Raw genomic sequence first — 22,323 nt, forward strand, 5'->3', positions numbered from 1 at the left:
ATAAGTAAAGGGCCGGCTGGCTTGACCGTTAAAGGGTGCTGTAACCCCCAAAGTACACTCCAGTCCAAACCAAAAAAAAAATTATTTTCTGTGTTTGTGAATTGTGTGCGCAGTAGCCGCACGTGCATCAACAAAGTAGTGCCAAGCGTGCGCCTGTGTCATAAGTAAAGGGCCGGCTGGCTTGACCGTTAAAGGGTGCTGTAACCCCCGAAAGTACACTCCAGTCCAAACCAAAAAAAAATTATTTTCTGTGTTTGTGAATTGTGTGCGCAGTAGCCGCACGTGCATCAACAAAGTAGTGCCAAGCGTGCGCCTGTGTCATAAGTAAAGGGCCGGCTGGCTTGACCGTTAAGGGTGCTGTAACCCCCGAAAGTACACTCCAGTCCAAACCAAAAAAAAATTATTTTCTGTGTTTGTGAATTGTGTGCGCAGTAGCCGCACGTGCATCAACAAAGTAGTGCCAAGCGTGCGCCTGTGTCATAAGTAAAGGGCCGGCTGGCTTGACCGTTAAAGGGTGCTGTAACCCCCGAAAGTACACTCCAGTCCAAACCAAAAAAAAATTATTTTCTGTGTTTGTGAATTGTGTGCGCAGTAGCCGCACGTGCATCAACAAAGTAGTGCCAAGCGTGCGCCTGTGTCATAAGTAAAGGGCCGGCTGGCTTGACCGTTAAAGGGTGCTGTAACCCACAAAGTACACTCCAGTCCAAACCCAAAAAAAAATTATTTTCTGTGTTTAGCCGAACGTATATATCAAATCGATATAACTTAAATGGAGGACCAAACTTTCTCCGATAAAAATAAAATAGAGAAAGATCAAGAACCACTTCCTCCTAGTGCTGAAGCTGCTGCCACTAGTCATGACATAGACGATAACATGCCATCAACGTCGTCTGCCAAGGCCGATGCCCAATGTCATAGTAGAGGGCACATACAATCCCAAATGGCAAAGTTCAGGAAAATGACCTTGAAAAAGACATTTAAATCAGCTGAAGAGAAACGTAAACTTGCCAATATGCCATTTACGACACGGAGTGGCAAGGAACGGCTAAGGTCGATCCCTAGTATGTTCATGACTAGTGGTTCAGCTTCACATGACGATGGAAGCCCTCCTCCCACTAAAAAAATCAAAAGAGTTAAGCTGGCAAAAGCACAGCGAAGAACTGTGCTTTCTAAGAAGATATCACAAATCCCCAAGGAGAGTCCAAGTGTGGTGGTGGTTGCGATGCCTGACCTTCCCAGCACTGGACGGGAAGAGGTGGCTCTTTCCACCATTTGCACGCCCCCTGCAAGTGCTGAAAGGAGCACCCACAGTCCACTTGCTGATATGCAAATTGAAGATGTCACTGTTGAAGTACAACAGGATGAGGATACTGGTGTAGCTGGCGCTGAGGAGGAAGTTGGCGAGGAGGATTCTGATGGTGATGTGGTTTGTCTAAATCAGGCTCCGGGGGAGACAGTTGTTGTCCGTGGGATGAAAAAGCCCATCACGGTCATGCCTGGGCAGAAGACCAAACATTCCACCTCTTTGGTCTGGCAATATTTCTATCCAAATCCGGACAACAACTGTCTTGCCATATGTACCATATGTAAAGGTGAAATAAGTAGGGGTAGGGACGTCAACCACCTAGGAACATCCTCCCTTATACGGCACCTGCAGCGCGTTCATAAAAAGTTACTGTCAAGTTCAGAAACTTTGGCTAAGACCGTAAGCAGTCCAGGGACACCTAAATCCCGTTGTCCTGTTGTATCCAAGCGCCTGCAAACCACACCGTCAACTCCCTCCTCGTCAATTTCCTCCTTAGTTAGGATCGGAAGTAGTCCTGCAGGCCATGTCACTGGCATGACTGACTCTTCTATCCGGGATTCCTCCGGAGGATCCTGCATTGCTACGCCTACTGCTGCCGCTGCTGCTGTTGCTGCTGCTGGGAGTCGTTCATCATCCCAGAGAGGAAGTAGGAACACCACTACTTTTACTAAACAATTGACCCTCCCACAGTCCTTAGCGAGGAGGATGAAGTACGACAGCAGTCATCCTGAAGCAAAACGTATAACTGAGGCCTTGACTGCTATGTTGGTGTTAGACGTGCGTCCGGTATCCGCCATTAGTGCAGTGGGATTTAGACAATTGATGGAGGTAGTGTGTCCCCGGTTCCAAATCCCGTCTAGATTCCACTTCACTAGGCAGGCGATACCGAGACTGTACAGAAACGTCAGAAAAAGTGTCCTCAGTGTCCTGAAAAATGCCGTTGTACACAATGTCCACTTAACCACGGACATGTGGACAAGTGGAACAGGGCAGACTAAGGACTATATGACTGTGACAGCCCACTGGGTAGATGTATCACCTTACGCAGCAACAGCAGCAGCGTCACCAGTAGCAGCATCTCAGAAATGCCAGCTCGTTACAAGGCAGGCTACGCTGTGTATCACCGGTTTCAGTAAGAGGCACACCGCCGACAACCTCTTAGAGAAACTGAGGGAAATCATCGCCCAGTGGCTTACCCCACTTAGACTCTCCTGGGGATTTGTGATATCTGACAACGCCACCAATATTGTGCGGGCATTACATCTGGGCAAATTCCAGCACGTCCCATGTTTTGCTCACACAATAAACTTGGTGGTGCAGAATTTTCTGAAAAGCGACAGGGGCGTGCAGGAGACGCTTTGGGTGGCCCGAAAAATTTCTGGCCACTTTCGCCATTCAGCGACTGCGTGCCGAAGACTGGAGCGCCAGCAAACACTCTTGAACCTGCCCCCCCATCACCTGAAGCAAGAGGTTGTGACGCGGTGGAACTCAACCCTCTATATGCTTCAGAGGATGGAGGAGCAGCAAAAGGCCATACAAGCCTATACATCCACCTATGACATAGGCAAAGGAGGGGGTATGCACCTGACTCAAGCGCAGTGGAGAATGATTTCCGTGTTGTGCAAGGTTCTCCAGCCCTTCGAACTTGCCACACGTGAAGTCAGTTCAGACACAGCCAGCTTGAGTCAGGTCATTCCCCTCATCAGGCTTTTGCAGAAGCAGCTGGAGAAAGTGAAGGAGGAGCTAAGACGGAGCGATTCCGCTCGGCATGTGGGACTTGTGGATGAAGCCCTTCATTCGCTTTGCCAGGATTCCAGGGTGGTCAATCTGTTGAAATCAGACCACTACGTTTTGGCCACCGTGCTCGATCCTAGGTTTAAAGCCTATGTGGTGTCTCTCTTTCCGGCCGACACAAGCCTGCAGAGGTGCAAAGACCTGCTGGTGAACACACTGTCAGCTGAAGCGGAACGTGACACGTCAACGGCTCCTTCTTCATTTTCTCCTGCAACTGGGGCTGCCAGGAAAAAACTTAGGTATCCTAAGCAACCCGCTGGCGGTGATGCAGGGCAGGCAGGACCAAGTTTGGACATCTGGTCCGGACTGAAGGACCTGGCAACAATTTCTGACATGTCTACTGTCACTGCATATGATACTGTCACCATTGACAGAATGGTGGAGGATTACATCGGTGACAGCATCCAAGTAGGCATGGCAGACAGTCCATACATGTACTGGCAGGAAAAAGAGGCAATTTGGAGGTCCCTGTACAAACTGGCTCTATTTTACCTGAGTTGCCCCCCCTCCAGTGTGTACTCCGAAAGAGTGTTTAGTGCAGCCGGGAACCTTGTCAGCGAAAGGCGTAGGAGGTTGCTTCCACAGAATGTGGAGAAGATGATGTTCATCAAAATGAATTATCAGCTCTTCCAGGGAGACCAGCCTCCAGAAGGTACAGAGGGACCTGTGGTGGTGGATTCAAGTGGGGACGAGTTAATACTTTGTGAGGATGAGGATGTACACACTGAAGAGGGTGAGGAATCGGTGGATGAGGAGGATGAGGATGACATCTTGCCTCCATAGAGCCAGTTTGTGCAGGGACACATTAATTGCCAGCTTGTTTTGTGGGGGCCCAAACGAACCAATCATTTCAGCCACAGTTGTGTGGCAGACCCTGGCGCTGAAATGATTGGTTTGTTAAAGTGTGCATGTCCTGTTTATACAACATAAGGGTGGGTGGGAGGGCCCAAGGACAATTCCATCTTGCACCTCTTTTTTTTCTTTGCATTATGTACAGTTTGGGGCCTAGTTTTTCAAACTGCCATCCTGTCTGCCACTGCAGTTTCACGCCTAGATGGGTCACGTGTTTGTGCCGCCCACTCGTGTCGCTTAGCATAGTCATCCAGCTACCTCGGTGCAACGTTTTGGACATAAAAACACTATTGTGAGGTGTGAGGTGTTCAGAATAGACTGGAAATGAGTGGAAATTAAGGTTATTGAGGTTAATAATAGCATAGGAGCAGAAAAACCTACAAATTCTGTGATTTTAGCTGTTTTTATGCTTTTTTAAAAAAAAATACAGATCCAAAACACAAAACCCAGAACCCAAAACACGGAAGGGTGGTTTTGGCAAAACCAATCCAGATCCAAAACACGAAGAAAGATCCAGATCCAAAACCAAAACACAAAACACGAAAAGTGGCCGGTGCACACCCCTAATTACAGCTGTTATATAATGTGCACATACTGTATTACAGCTGTTATATAATGTGCACATACTGTATTACAGCTGTTATATGATGCGCACATACTGTATTACAGCTGTTATATAATGCACACATACTGTATTACAGCTGTTATATGAAGCACACATTCTGTATTACAGCCGTTATATAATGTGCACATACTGTATTACAGCTGTTATATAATGTGCACATACTGTATTACAGCCGTTATATAATGTGCACATACTGCATTACAGCTGTTATATAATGTGCACATACTGTATTACAGCTGTTATATGAAGCACACATTCTGTATTACAGCCGTTATATAATGTGCACATACTGTATTACAGCTGTTATATAATGCGCACATACTGTATTACAGCTGTTATATATTGCGCACATACTGTATTACCGCTGTTATATAATGAGCACATACAGTATTACTGCTGCTATAATATGCACACATACTGTATTACCGCTGTTATATAATGTGCACATACTGTATTACAGCTGTTATATAATGTGCACATACTGTATTACCGCTGTTATATAATGTGCACATACTGTATTACCGCTGTTATATAATGTGCACATACTGTATTACCGCTGTTATATAATGTGCACATACTGTATTACAGCTGTTATATATTGCGCACATACTGTATTACAGCTGTTATATAATGTGCACATACTGTATAACCGCTGTTATAAAATGCGCACATACTGTATTACAGCTGTTATATAATGCGCACATACTGTATAAAAGCTGTTATATAATGTGCACATACTGTATAACCGCTGTTATATAATGTGCACATACTGTATTACAGCTGTTATATAATGTGCACATTCTGTATTACAGCTGTTATATAATGTGCACATTCTGTATTACAGCTGTTATGTAATGTGCACGTACTGTATTACAGCTGTTATATCATGTGCACATACTGTATTACCGCTGTTATATAATGTGCACATACTGTATTACAGCTGTTATATGAAGCACACATTCTGTATTACAGCCATTATATAATGTGCACATACTGTATTACAGCTGTTATATGAAGCACACATTCTGTATTACAGCCGTTATATAATGTGCACATACTGTATTACAGCTGTTATATAATGTGCACATACTGTATTACAGCTGTTATATGAAGCACACATTCTGTATTACAGCTGTTATATAATGTGCACATACTGTATTACCGCTGTTATATAATGCGCACATACTGTATAAAAGCTGTTATATAATGCGCACATACTGTATAAAAGCTGTTATAAAATGCGCACATACTGTATTACAGCTGTTATATAATGCACACATACTGTATTACCGCTGTTATATAATGCGCACATACTGTATTACAGCTGTTATATAATGCACACATACTGTATTACAGCTGTTATATAATGCGCACATACTGTATTACCGCTGTTATATAATGTGCACATACTGTATTACAGCTGTTATATATTGCGCACATACTGTATTACCGCTGTTATATAATGCGCACATACTGTATTACCGCTGTTATATAATGTGCACATACTGTATTACAGCTGTTATATATTGTGCACATACTGTATTACAGCTGTTATATATTGCGCACATACTGTATTACCGCTGTTATATAATGTGCACATACTGTATTACAGCTGTTATATAATGTGCACATTCTGTATTACAGCTGTTATGTAATGTGCACATACTGTATTACAGCTGTTATATAATGTGCACATACTGTATTACAGCTGTTATATAATGTGCACATACTGTATTACCGCTGTTATATAATGTGCACATACTGTATTACAGCTGTTATATGAAGCACACATTCTGTATTACAGCCATTATATAAGGTGCACATACTGTATTACAGCTGATATATAATGCACACATACTGTATTACAGCTGTTATATGAAGCACACATTCTGTATTACAGCCGTTATATAATGTGCACATACTGTATTACAGCTGTTATATGAAGCACACATTCTGTATTACAGCTGTTATATAATGTGCACATACTGTATTACAGCTGTTATATGAAGCACACATTCTGTATTACAGCCGTTATATAATGTGCACATACTGTATTACAGCTGTTATATAATGCGCACATACTGTATTACAGCTGTTATATATTGCGCACATACTGTATTACCGCTGTTATATAATGTGCACATACTGTATTACTGCTGCTATAATATGCACACATACTGTATTACCGCTGTTATATAATGTGCACATACTGTATTACAGCTGTTATATAATGTGCACATACTGTATTACCGCTGTTATATAATGTGCACATACTGTATTACCGCTGTTATATAATGTGCACATACTGTATTACCGCTGTTATATAATGTGCACATACTGTATTACAGCTGTTATATATTGCGCACATACTGTATTACAGCTGTTATATAATGTGCACATACTGTATAAACGCTGTTATAAAATGCGCACATACTGTATTACAGCTGTTATATAATGCGCACATACTGTATAAAAGCTGTTATATAATGCGCACATACTGTATAACCGCTGTTATATAATGTGCACATACTGTATTACAGCTGTTATATAATGTGCACATTCTGTATTACAGCTGTTATATAATGTGCACATACTGTATTACAGCTGTTATATGAAGCACACATTCTGTATTACAGCCGTTATATAATGTGCACATACTGTATTACAGCTGTTATATAATGTGCACATACTGTATTACACCTGTTATATGAAGCACACATTCTGTATTACAGCTTTTATATAATGTGCACATACTGTATTACCGCTGTTATATAATGCGCACATACTGTATAAAAGCTGTTATATAATGCGCACATACTGTATAAAAGCTGTTATAAAATGCGCACATACTGTATTACAGCTGTTATATAATGCACACATACTGTATTACCGCTGTTATATAATGCGCACATACTGTATTACAGCTGTTATATAATGCACACATACTGTATTACAGCTGTTATATAATGCGCACATACTGTATTACCGCTGTTATATAATGTGCACATACTGTATTACAGCTGTTATATATTGCGCACATACTGTATTACCGCTGTTATATAATGCGCACATACTGTATTACCGCTGTTATATAATGTGCACATACTGTATTACAGCTGTTATATAATGTGCACATACTGTATTACAGCTGTTATATATTGCGCACATACTGTATTACCGCTGTTATATAATGCGCACATACTGTATTACCGCTGTTATATAATGTGCACATACTGTATTACAGCTGTTATATAATGTGCACATTCTGTATTAAAGCTGTTATGTAATGTGCACATACTGTATTACAGCTGTTATATAATGTGCACATACTGTATTACCGCTGTTATATAATGTGCACATACTGTATTACAGCTGTTATATGAAGCACACATTCTGTATTACAGCCATTATATAATGTGCACATACTGTATTACAGCTGTTATATAATGCACACATACTGTATTACAGCTGTTATATGAAGCACACATTCTGTATTACAGCCGTTATATAATGTGCACATACTGTATTACAGCTGTTATATGAAGCACACATTCTGTATTACAGCTGTTATATAATGTGCACATACTGTATTACAGCTGTTATATGAAGCACACATTCTGTATTACAGCCGTTATATAATGTGCACATACTGTATTACAGCTGTTATATAATGCGCACATACTGTATTACAGCTGTTATATATTGCGCACATACTGTATTACCGCTGTTATATAATGTGCACATACTGTATTACTGCTGCTATAATATGCACACATACTGTATTACCGCTGTTATATAATGTGCACATACTGTATTACTGCTGCTATAATATGCACACATACTGTATTACCGCTGTTATATAATGTGCACATACTGTATTACAGCTGTTATATAATGTACACATACTGTATTACCGCTGTTATATAATGTGCACATACTGTATTACCGCTGTTATATAATGTGCACATACTGTATTACCGCTGTTATATAATGTGCACATACTGTATTACAGCTGTTATATATTGCGCACATACTGTATTACAGCTGTTATATAATGTGCACATACTGTATAACCGCTGTTATAAAATGCGCACATACTGTATTACAGCTGTTATATAATGCGCACATACTGTATAAAAGCTGTTATATAATGCGCACATACTGTATAACCTCTGTTATATAATGTGCACATACTGTATTACAGCTGTTATATAATGTGCACATTCTGTATTACAGCTGTTATATAATGTGCACATTCTGTATTACAGCTGTTATGTAATGTGCACGTACTGTATTACAGCTGTTATATCATGTGCACATACTGTATTACCGCTGTTATATAATGTGCACATACTGTATTACAACTGTTATATGAAGCACACATTCTGTATTACAGCCGTTATATAATGTGCACATACTGTATTACAGCTGTTATATGAAGCACACATTCTGTATTACAGCCGTTTTATAATGTGCACATACTGTATTACAGCTGTTATATAATGTGCACATACTGTATTACAGCTGTTATATAATGTGCACATACTGTATTACAGCTGTTATATGAAGCACACATTCTGTATTACAGCTGTTATATAATGTGCACATACTGTATTACCGCTGTTATATAATGCGCACATACTGTATAAAAGCTGTTATATAATGCGCACATACTGTATAAAAGCTGTTATAAAATGCGCACATACTGTATTACAGCTGTTATATAATGCACACATACTGTATTACCGCTGTTATATAATGCGCACATACTGTATTACAGCTGTTATATAATGCACACATACTGTATTACAGCTGTTATATAATGCGCACATACTGTATTACCGCTGTTATATAATGTGCACATACTGTATTACAGCTGTTATATATTGCGCACATACTGTATTACCGCTGTTATATAATGCGCACATACTGTTTTACCGCTGTTATATAATGTGCACATACTGTATTACAGCTGTTATATAATGTGCACATACTGTATTACAGCTGTTATATATTGCGCACATACTGTATTACCGCTGTTATATAATGCGCACATACTGTATTACCGCTATTATATAATGTGCACATACTGTATTACCGCTGTTATATAATGTGCACATACTGTATTACCGCTGTTATATAATGTGCACATACTGTATTACAGCTGTTATATATTGCGCACATACTGTATTACAGCTGTTATATAATGTGCACATACTGTATAACCGCTGTTATAAAATGCGCACATACTGTATTACAGCTGTTATATAATGCGCTCATACTGTATAAAAGCTGTTATATAATGCGCACATACTGTATAACCGCTGTTATATAATGTTCACATACTGTATTACAGCTGTTATATAATGTGCACATTCTGTATTACAGCTGTTATATAATGTGCACATTCTGTATTACAGCTGTTATGTAATGTGCACGTACTGTATTACAGCTGTTATATCATGTGCACATACTGTATTACCGCTGTTATATAATGTGCACATACTGTATTACAGCTGTTATATGAAGCACACATTCTGTATTACAGCCGTTATATAATGTGCACATACTGTATTACAGCTGTTATATGAAGCACACATTCTGTATTACAGCCGTTATATAATGTGCACATACTGTATTACAGCTGTTATATAATGTGCACATACTGTATTACAGCTGTTATATAATGTGCACATACTGTATTACAGCTGTTATATGAAGCACACATTCTGTATTACAGCTGTTATATAATGTGCACATACTGTATTACCGCTGTTATATAATGCGCACATACTGTATAAAAGCTGTTATATAATGCGCACATACTGTATAAAAGCTGTTATAAAATGCGCACATACTGTATTACAGCTGTTATATAATGCACACATACTGTATTACCGCTGTTATATAATGCGCACATACTGTATTACAGCTTTTATATAATGCACACATACTGTATTACAGCTGTTATATAATGCGCACATACTGTATTACCGCTGTTATATAATGTGCACATACTGTATTACAGCTGTTATATATTGCGCACATACTGTATTACCGCTGTTATATAATGCGCACATACTGTATTACCGCTGTTATATAATGTGCACATACTGTATTACAGCTGTTATATAATGTGCACATACTGTATTACAGCTGTTATATATTGCGCACATACTGTATTACCGCTGTTATATAATGCGCACATACTGTATTACCGCTGTTATATAATGTGCACATACTGTATTACAGCTGTTATATAATGTGCACATTCTGTATTACAGCTGTTATGTAATGTGCACATACTGTATTACAGCTGTTATATAATGTGCACATACTGTATTACAGCTGTTATATAATGTGCACATACTGTATTACCGCTGTTATATAATGTGCACATACTGTATTACAGCTGTTATATGAAGCACACATTCTGTATTACAGCCATTATATAATGTGCACATACTGTATTACAGCTGTTATATAATGCACACATACTGTATTACAGCTGTTATATGAAGCACACATTCTGTATTACAGCCGTTATATAATGTGCACATACTGTATTACAGCTGTTATATGAAGCACACATTCTGTATTACAGCTGTTATATAATGTGCACATACTGTATTACAGCTGTTATATGAAGCACACATTCTGTATTACAGCCGTTATATAATGTGCACATACTGTATTACAGCTGTTATATAATGCGCACATACTGTATTACAGCTGTTATATATTGCGCACATGCTGTATTACCGCTGTTATATAATGTGCACATACTGTATTACTGCTGCTATAATATGCACACATACTGTATTACCGCTGTTATATAATGTGCACATACTGTATTACAGCTGTTATATAATGTGCACATACTGTATTACCGCTGTTATATAATGTGCACATACTGTATTACCGCTGTTATATAATGTGCACATACTGTATTACAGCTGTTATATATTGCGCACATACTGTATTACAGCTGTTATATAATGTGCACATACTGTATAACCGCTGTTATAAAATGCGCACATACTGTATTACAGCTGTTATATAATGCGCACATACTGTATAAAAGCTGTTATATAATGCGCACATACTGTATAACCGCTGTTATATAATGTGCACATACTGTATTACAGCTGTTATATAATGTGCACATTCTGTATTACAGCTGTTATATAATGTGCACATACTGTATTACAGCTGTTATATGAAGCACACATTCTGTATTACAGCCGTTATATAATGTGCACATACTGTATTACAGCTGTTATATAATGTGCACATACTGTATTACAGCTGTTATATAATGTGCACATACTGTATTACAGCTGTTATATGAAGCACACATTCTGTATTACAGCTGTTATATAATGTGCACATACTGTATTACCGCTGTTATATAATGCGCACATACTGTATAAAAGCTGTTATATAATGCGCACATACTGTATAAAAGCTGTTATAAAATGCGCACATACTGTATTACAGCTGTTATATAATGCACACATACTGTATTACCGCTGTTATATAATGCGCACATACTGTATTACAGCTGTTATATAATGCACACATACTGTATTACAGCTGTTAAATAATGCGCACATACTGTATTACCGCTGTTATATAATGTGCACATACTGTATTACAGCTGTTATATATTGCGCACATACTGTATTACCGCTGTTATATAATGCGCACATACTGTATTACCGCTGTTATATAATGTGCACATACTGTATTACAGCTGTTATATAATGTGCACATACTGTATTACAGCTGTTATATATTGCGCACATACTGTATTACCGCTGTTATATAATGCGCACATACTGTATTACCGCTGTTATATAATGTGCACATACTGTATTACAGCTGTTATATAATGTGCACATTCTGTATTACAGCTGTTATGTAATGTGCACATACTGTATTACAGCTGTTATATAATGTGCACATACTGTATTACAGCTGTTATATAATGTGCACATACTGTATTACCGCTGTTATATAATGCGCACATACTGTATTACCGCTGTTATATAATGTGCACATACTGTATTACAGCTGTTATATAATGTGCACATTCTGTATTACAGCTGTTATGTAATGTGCACATACTGTATTACAGCTGTTATATAATGTGCACATACTGTATTACAGCTGTTATATAATGTGCACATACTGTATTACCGCTGTTATATAATGTGCACATACTGTATTACAGCTGTTATATGAAGCACACATTCTGTATTACAGCCATTATATAATGTGCACATACTGTATTACAGCTGTTATATAATGCACACATACTGTATTACAGCTGTTATATGAAGCACACATTCTGTATTACAGCCGTTATATAATGTGCACATACTGTATTACAGCTGTTATATGAAGCACACATTCTGTATTACAGCTGTTATATAATGTGCACATACTGTATTACAGCTGTTATATGAAGCACACATTCTGTATTACAGCCGTTATATAATGTGCACATACTGTATTACAGCTGTTATATAATGCGCACATACTGTATTACAGCTGTTATATATTGCGCACATACTGTATTACCGCTGTTATATAATGTGCACATACTGTATTACTGCTGCTATAATATGCACACATACTGTATTACCGCTGTTATATAATGTGCACATACTGTATTACAGCTGTTATATAATGTGCACATACTGTATTACCGCTGTTATATAATGTGCACATACTGTATTATCGCTGTTATATAATGTGCACATACTGTATTACAGCTGTTATATATTGCGCACATACTGTATTACAGCTGTTATATAATGTGCACATACTGTATAACCGCTGTTATAAAATGCGCACATACTGTATTACAGCTGTTATATAATGCGCACATACTGTATAAAAGCTGTTATATAATGCGCACATACTGTATAACCGCTGTTATATAATGTGCACATACTGTATTACAGCTGTTATATAATGTGCACATTCTGTATTACAGCTGTTATATAATGTGCACATTCTGTATTACAGCTGTTATGTAATGTGCACGAACTGTATTACCGCTGTTATATAATGTGCACATACTGTATTACAGCTGTTATATGAAGCACACATTCTGTATTACAGCCGTTATATAATGTGCACATACTGTATTACAGCTGTTATATGAAGCACACATTCTGTATTACAGCCGTTATATAATGTGCACATACTGTATTACAGCTGTTATATGAAGCACACATTCTGTATTACAGCCGTTATATAATGTGCACATACTGTATTACAGCTGTTATATAATGTGCACATACTGTATTACAGCTGTTATATAATGTGCACATACTGTATTACAGCTGTTATATGAAGCACACATTCTGTATTACAGCTGTTATATCATGTGCACATACTGTATTACAGCTGTTATATGAAGCACACATTCTGTATTACAGCCGTTATATAATGTGCACATACTGTATTACAGCTGTTATATGAAGCACACATTCTGTATTACAGCTGTTATATAATGTGCACATACTGTATTACAGCTGTTATATGAAGCACACATACTGTATTACCGCTGTTATATAATGCGCACATACTGTATTACAGCTGTTATATAATGCACACATACTGTATTACAGCTGTTATATAATGCGCACATACTGTATTACCGCTGTTATATAATGTGCACATACTGTATTACAGCTGTTATATATTGCGCACATACTGTATTACCGCTGTTATATAATGCGCACATACTGTATTACCGCTGTTATATAATGTGCACATACTGTATTACAGCTGTTATATAATGTGCACATACTGTATTACAGCTGTTATATATTGCGCACATACTGTATTACCGCTGTTATATAATGCGCACATACTGTATTACCGCTGTTATATAATGTGCACATACTGTATTACAGCTGTTATATAATGTGCACATACTGTATTACCGCTGTTATATAATGTGCACATACTGTATTACAGCTGTTATATGAAGCACACATTCTGTATTACAGCCATTATATAATGTGCACATACTGTATTACAGCTGTTATATAATGCACACATACTGTATTACAGCTGTTATATGAAGCACACATTCTGTATTACAGCCGTTATATAATGTGCACATACTGTATTACAGCTGTTATATGAAGCACACATTCTGTATTACAGCTGTTATATAATGTGCACATACTGTATTACAGCTGTTATATGAAGCACACATTCTGTATTACAGCCGTTATATAATGTGCACATACTGTATTACAGCTGTTATATAATGCGCACATACTGTATTACAGCTGTTATATATTGCGCACATACTGTATTACCGCTGTTATATAATGTGCACATACTGTATTACTGCTGCTATAATATGCACACATACTGTATTACCGCTGTTATATAATTTGCACATACTGTATTACAGCTGTTATATAATGTGCACATACTGTATTACCGCTGTTATATAATGTGCACATACTGTATTACCGCTGTTATATAATGTGCACATACTGTATTACCGCTGTTATATAATGTGCACATACTGTATTACAGCTGTTATATATTGCGCACATACTGTATTACAGCTGTTATATAATGTGCACATACTGTATAACCGCTGTTATAAAATGCGCACATACTGTATTACAGCTGTTATATAATGCGCACATACTGTATAAAAGCTGTTATATAATGCGCACATACTGTATAACCGCTGTTATATAATGTGCACATACTGTATTACAGCTGTTATATAATGTGCACATTCTGTATTACAGCTGTTATATAATGTGCACATTCTGTATTACAGCTGTTATGTAATGTGCACGTACTGTATTACCGCTGTTATATAATGTGCACATACTGTATTACAGCTGTTATATGAAGCACACATTCTGTATTACAGCCGTTATATAATGTGCACATACTGTATTACAGCTGTTATATGAAGCACACATTCTGTATTACAGCCGTTATATAATGTGCACATACTGTATTACCGCTGTTATATAATGTGCACATACTGTATTACCGCTGTTATATAATGTGCACATACTGTATTACCGCTGTTATATAATGTGCACATACTGTATTACAGCTGTTATATGAAGCACACATTCTGTATTACAGCCGTTATATAATGTGCACATACTGTATTACAGCTGTTATATGAAGCACACATTCTGTATTACAGCCGTTATATAATGTGCACATACTGTATTACAGCTGTTATATAATGTGCACATACTGTATTACAGCTGTTATATAATGTGCACATACTGTATTACAGCTGTTATATGAAGCACACATTCTGTATTACAGCTGTTATATAATGCGCACATACTGTATTACCGCTGTTATATAATGCGCACATACTGTATAAAAGCTGTTATATAATGCGCACATACTGTATAAAAGCTGTTATAAAATGCGCACATACTGTATTACAGCTGTTATATAATGCGCACATACTGTATAAAAGCTGATATATAATGCGCACATACTGTATTACAGCTGTTATATAATGTGCACATACTGTATTACAGCTGTTATATAATGCGCACATTCTGTATTACAGCTGTTATATAATGTGCACATACTGTATTACAGCTGTTATATAATGCACACATACTGTATTACAGCTGTTATATAATGTGCACATACTGTATAAGAGCTGTTATATAATGCGCACATACTGTATTACAGCTGTTATATGATGTGCACATACTGTATTACAGCTGTTATATAATGTGCACATACTGTATTACAGCTGTTATATAATGTGCACATACTGTATTACAGCTGTTATATAATGTGCACATTCTGTATTACAGCTGTTATATAATGTGCACATTCTGTATTACAGCTGTTATATAATGTGCACATTCTGTATTACAGCCGTTATATAATGTGCACATACTGTATTACAGCTGTTATATAATGCACACATACTGTATTACAGCTGTTATATGAAGCACACATTCTGTATTACAGCTGTTATATAATGTGCACATACTGTATTACAGCTGTTATATAATGTGCACATACTGTATTACAGCTGTTATATAATGCGCACATTCTGTATTACAGCCGTTATATAATGTGCACATACTGTATTACCGCTGTTATATAATGCGCACATACTGTATAAAAGCTGTTATATAATGCGCACATACTGTATAAAAGCTGTTATAAAATGCGCACATACTGTATTACCGCTGTTATATAATGTGCACATACTGTATTACCGCTGTTATATAATGTGCACATACTGTATTACAGCTGTTATAAAATGCGCACATACTGTATTACAGCTGTTATATAATGTGCACATACTGTATTACAGCTGTTATATAATGTGCACATACTGTATTACAGCTGTTATATAATGTGCACATACTGTATTACAGCTGTTATAAAATGCGCACATACTGTATTACAGCTGTTATATAATGTGCACATACTGTATAAAAGCTGTTATAAAATGCGCACATACTGTATTTCAGCTGTTATATAATGTGCACATACTGTATTAGAGCTGTTATATAATGTGCACATACTGTATTACAGCTGTTATATAATGTACACATACTGTATTACAGCTGTTATATAATGTGCACATACTGTATTACAGCTGTTATATAATGAGCACATACTGTATTACAGCTGTTATATAATGTGCACATACTGTATTACAGCTGTTATATAATGTGCACATTCTGTATTACAGCTGTTATATAATGTGCATGTACTGTATTACAGCTGTTATATGAAGCACACATACTGTATTACAGCTGTTATATAATGTGCACATTCTGTATTACAGCCGTTATATAATGTGCACATACTGTATTACAGCTGTTATATATTGCACACATACTGTATTACAGCTGTTATATGAAGCACACATTCTGTATTACAGCCGTTATATAATGTGCACATACTGTATTACAGCTGTTATATGAAGCACACATTCTGTATTACAGCTGTTATATAATGTGCACATACTGTATTACAGCTGTTATATGAAGCACACATTCTGTATTACAGCCGTTATATAATGCGCACATACTGTATTACAGCTGTTATATAATGTGCACATACTGTATTACAGCTGTTATATAATGTGCACATACTGTATTACAGCTGTTATATAATGTGCACATACTGTATTACAGCTGTTATATAATGTGCACATTCTGTATTACAGCTGTTATATAATGTGCACGTACTGTATTACAGCTGTTATATGAAGCACACATACTGTATTACAGCTGTTATATAATGTGTACATTCTGTATTACAGCCGTTATATAATGTGCACATACTGTATTACAGCTGTTATATAATGCACACATACTGTATTACAGCTGTTATATGAAGCACACATTCTGTATTACAGCCGTTATATAATGTGCACATACTGTATTACAGCTGTTATATGAAGCACACATTCTGTATTACAGCTGTTATATAATGTGCACATACTGTATTACAGCTGTTATATGAAGCACACATTCTGTATTACAGCCGTTATATAATGTGCACATACTGTATTACAGCCGTTATATAATGTGCACATACTGTATTACCGCTTTGCAGAGAATATTTAATCATTCATATCGGTCCCTGCTAATGTGGATGATTAAATATAGAGTTTACAATCTATGGGGAAGATTTGTCAAAGCTTGGATAGAGATAAAGTGGAGAGAGATAACATACCAACCAATTAGCATCTGTCAGTTTGCAGTCTCTTTTTGAAAAATGACAATTAGGAGCTGATTGGTTGGTACTTTATCTCCATACACTTTATAAATCTCCCCCTATATTCCCTAACACACACACACACAGTTTTTTGGAGTGTGGTTGGAACCAGATCACCCAGAGGAAACCCACGCAACCACAGGGAGACCATACAAACTCCACACAATGCTAATCACTGAGTCACCGTACTGCACATTATTATTATTATTATTATTATTATTATTATTATTATTTTATTATTCAAATATGCTGAAATAAATGTATTCTTCAAGTTCATTTTAGAGTAAAGAGTTTGCTGTGTTGGAAATGTACAAACACATAGTGAACGCAGGGAGCAGCAGTTTAATATGGAGAGTTACAAGTAATTTGTCACTCCTCATATTAAGGGAACAGACTGAGCCTTTACCCGTAATGGCCCAGAGTCCAACTATAGTAACATATGTGTCACTTTTTTCTCTGTGCATATTGCTATCACATTACTTGTAGTGCATCTAGCTATATCGCTACAGTACTTAGCTGAGATACTTCATCAAAGTATAAAATGTGCCCCATTAAGGTTTCAATAATTTTTCTCTGAGAAATGAAATCTTGTTTTTTCCACATATTGGACTTAACAGTGCGCACATTAGCAAGCATTGGCGTAACTATAAAAGGTGCAAGAGGTGCGCTTGCTATAGGGCCCGCGGCCCAACAAGCAACACCCTGCCAAATACAGCCAGTTCTGAAGTCTTTTTTAATCAGGATCCGATCACGAGCCAATAGGAACTCGCGGACCAGCAGCCAATCAGCAGCTTGGCTCACGACCTGCACCTGATTAAAAATGACATTATATCTCTTTGAAGCTGGGAGGAGGCGTGGCTATGATGACATCCAGGGGCAAATGCAGGATTTCTAGAGGGGGGTTTCCAAATGCTTGATTTTAGAGTGAGTGTGGTCAGTCCATGAAGAGGATGTAATTAGCACTTATCCAGCTTTAATATGCATCATACAAAGTATATTGTGTTGCATAATTAATACAAGACCAGCGATCACAGTAAGCCATTAGATGTGGCAGTGGGTCCATCCTGTCTGAGCAGAATGTTTTTTTTCAGATGTGGTCATCGTTCCAGAGCTTTGGAGCAAGTCCAGGAGTCTGGGGGAGCAGCAGAAGTACCTAGCACTGCCCTGGACATATATGTACATATTAGTCTCCTTATGTACTGGATAGTGTATTATTATACAGTATTAATAATTAACCCTATTGATGGTCTATAGCAGTGCACCCCTAGCAGTGCATGTTTTCCACATCTCCTAGTTGGTGCACAGATGTATTTATTACTGGCTGACACATTTTAAAGGTTCCACAGGTGTTTCTAATGATTTAATTTGTGATACTGAGAAGAACATACAGCACTAGTAACATTCTATTATATTACTATTTCTATTGTGGTCATGGTGTCATGGTGTGTGCTTGGGAGGGGGGATTCCAAGCAGACAGAAACCCACCCCTGCGTTTGCCTATGACATCCCCAGACCACGCCACGCCTCTTCCCAGCTTCAGTGAGGAGAGTTGGGTGCTGGGCTCAGGAGGAGGTAAGTATTATGGGGCTGGGGGGGTAAGTATTCCGGGCTGGGGGGGCCCCGAGGAAATTTTGCTATGGGGCCCCCATACCTTTGATTACGCTGATGTTAGTAAGGGACGCAGTAGCCTGTGGAGCTCCTCCCCTGAACCTGTGCAAAAATCTGCACCTCATTATTCTCCATGAACTAAAATGCTTTGGCAGAAATCTAGATGCACTTGGGCGAATCAGGGCGCTCAATGGAACAAAAGCAGATTGTGCGCTGTACAATGCCTTGGAGATTTGCACTAAAATGGTGTTCTTAATGTACACTGTAGGGTTCACTCTGTAATACAGCAGAATTCAAATCTACCATAACTATGGAGTGCACCAGGCAGGGGCTGTGCACAGGTGTGGTCTGCCCAGTGAGCATCAAGCTGTCTCCACTCCCCCCACCAGTGAATGGGAGTCTTGGAGACACCTGGCTGTAATCGTTTCACGTCTGTCAGAAGTAGTGTGCAGATGGTCATTTGTTTATGACCCCCTCCCCCCTCCCCTGGCCCCCTCCCCATTGGTGCTACTCAAAGAGAAGAAAGCAAAAAATATTGTATTATTATATATTTTGTATAAGTTAAGTTTACTTTAAAGTGATGCACAATGATTAATTATACACAAGCACCCATAACCCAGGGCGTCAGGAAGAGCCCCTTTTCTTACTAAGGTAGAGCTGGTAGCTCCTGGGAGGTGGCGCACACAGTTTTTGTCCTACCCCCCTTCTCGTTGAGGCACCAGCTGTGCCCTGACCAGCCTGAGGCTCCCTGGTATGAAGGCATCAGCCCAGGCTGTCACTGGTGCTCTGTACAAGGAAGTGCTCCAGTCTGCACAGTCCTCACTTAGCTGGGAATGCCATCACCCAATCTGACCCAACATCACTCCTCTCCCCTGCGGATGTAGCCATGGCTTCACAAGTGGAAACAATGGCGCACAGCGGCGTCATGGCAGTATTGGAGTGATAGTTCACAAAACTCTGTTTTGATTTTGAATGTATCATTTATTATTCTAATTTTGCTAATGTTGACAGAATATTTGCAGGAAGAAGGGGGCTGGAAAGTTTTAGGGGACGTGTTTGGGTTTGTGAGGGGTTACCTGAGATTAGATAAGTGAAACAATCAATTTACAGCACTTGAAAGAGGATCAGGAAACCACAATTGTTACGGGAACTTGCTTCAAACCTGTAATTCTAAATCTCACAGATAGTAGCTTACCAACCATAGCCTGTCACAATGAGCATGAGAGAAACATTTATTATAGGAAGTGTAGGAATCTAGCAGGATGCTATCCGTGTTCTGTCATGACTTCATGTAGGTTTAATTGGCTTTTATACTCCTCCATTGCTGTGCCTAAGAAGAAATAAAGCTTCATAGACGATCTCATTTAAATTTCAAGTTAATTCAAGTTTCATTACAGTTTACATTTCCAACATGAAGAAGCAGCATTGTGCTTTGTAAATAACCTCGGAGACTAGAGCATACTCCCAAAAATCGGGCGCTGCTCCTAGCCCCCCGGACAAGCCTCTCGGACCACAGCAACCCGTCCGCCCCCCTGCCGGCACTTACAGTTTAAATCCCGGCAGCGGAGGGGGTGCTGAATTGCGTCATTGTGGCCCCGCCCCCTGCCTCACAATGCTATTAATAATGGCATTGTGAAGAGGCCCCATATATGTTTCATCACTGGGCCACACCCCCTTTTTACTGCGACCCACCTCCTCCTGCTGAGAAAGTCCGACAGCTCCCTCCCGGAAGAAGGGAGTGAAATGTCAGCAAGTATGGACTAGAGATTATTATTATTATACTAAGCAATTGCTCCTAGTAACATAAAACCCTCCAGACCGGAACACCAAGACCCTGTTTGGCATTTCAGAACAAATAAGTCACCATGGGCCAAATGTAGAGCTTAGTAAATGTGACAGTTTAGCAGTAAGCTATCACGCCGTTTAAACTCGCCCAATGTAATAGAGCCGGAGAACATACAAACTCACATGATTTTAACTAAAAAAACTCTCGATATAAACTCTCATCCAGAAGTTTTCCCATTTTGAAGATAGAACTCGACCAAAAATAAAAAAAACACTTAAGTACCCCCAAAAAAATCACTTTGAATTTTGGGGTGAAAAAAAAAAATGTTGGGGGACAAAGTTAAAAACTAGTGAACTTGACTCTGGGGGGGTCCCCAAGTATGCCCCAGGTGTTTTTTTAATTGCAGGTGCTTGCGGCAGGTGGATTTTTCACATTTTTTTCAACTTAACTTTATCAACTTTAAAATATGCTGGCCCCCATTTTCAAGTACCCCAAATTTGCTGGGATAAGTTATTTTCTGCAAAAAATACTCCTGAATACTATTCTGCACCATGTATAGAAAAACGCTAT

This window comes from Taudactylus pleione, unplaced genomic scaffold, assembly GCF_031769625.1.
Source record: "Taudactylus pleione unplaced genomic scaffold, aTauple2 ptg000695l, whole genome shotgun sequence".
Lineage (NCBI taxonomy): Eukaryota > Metazoa > Chordata > Amphibia > Anura > Myobatrachidae > Taudactylus > Taudactylus pleione.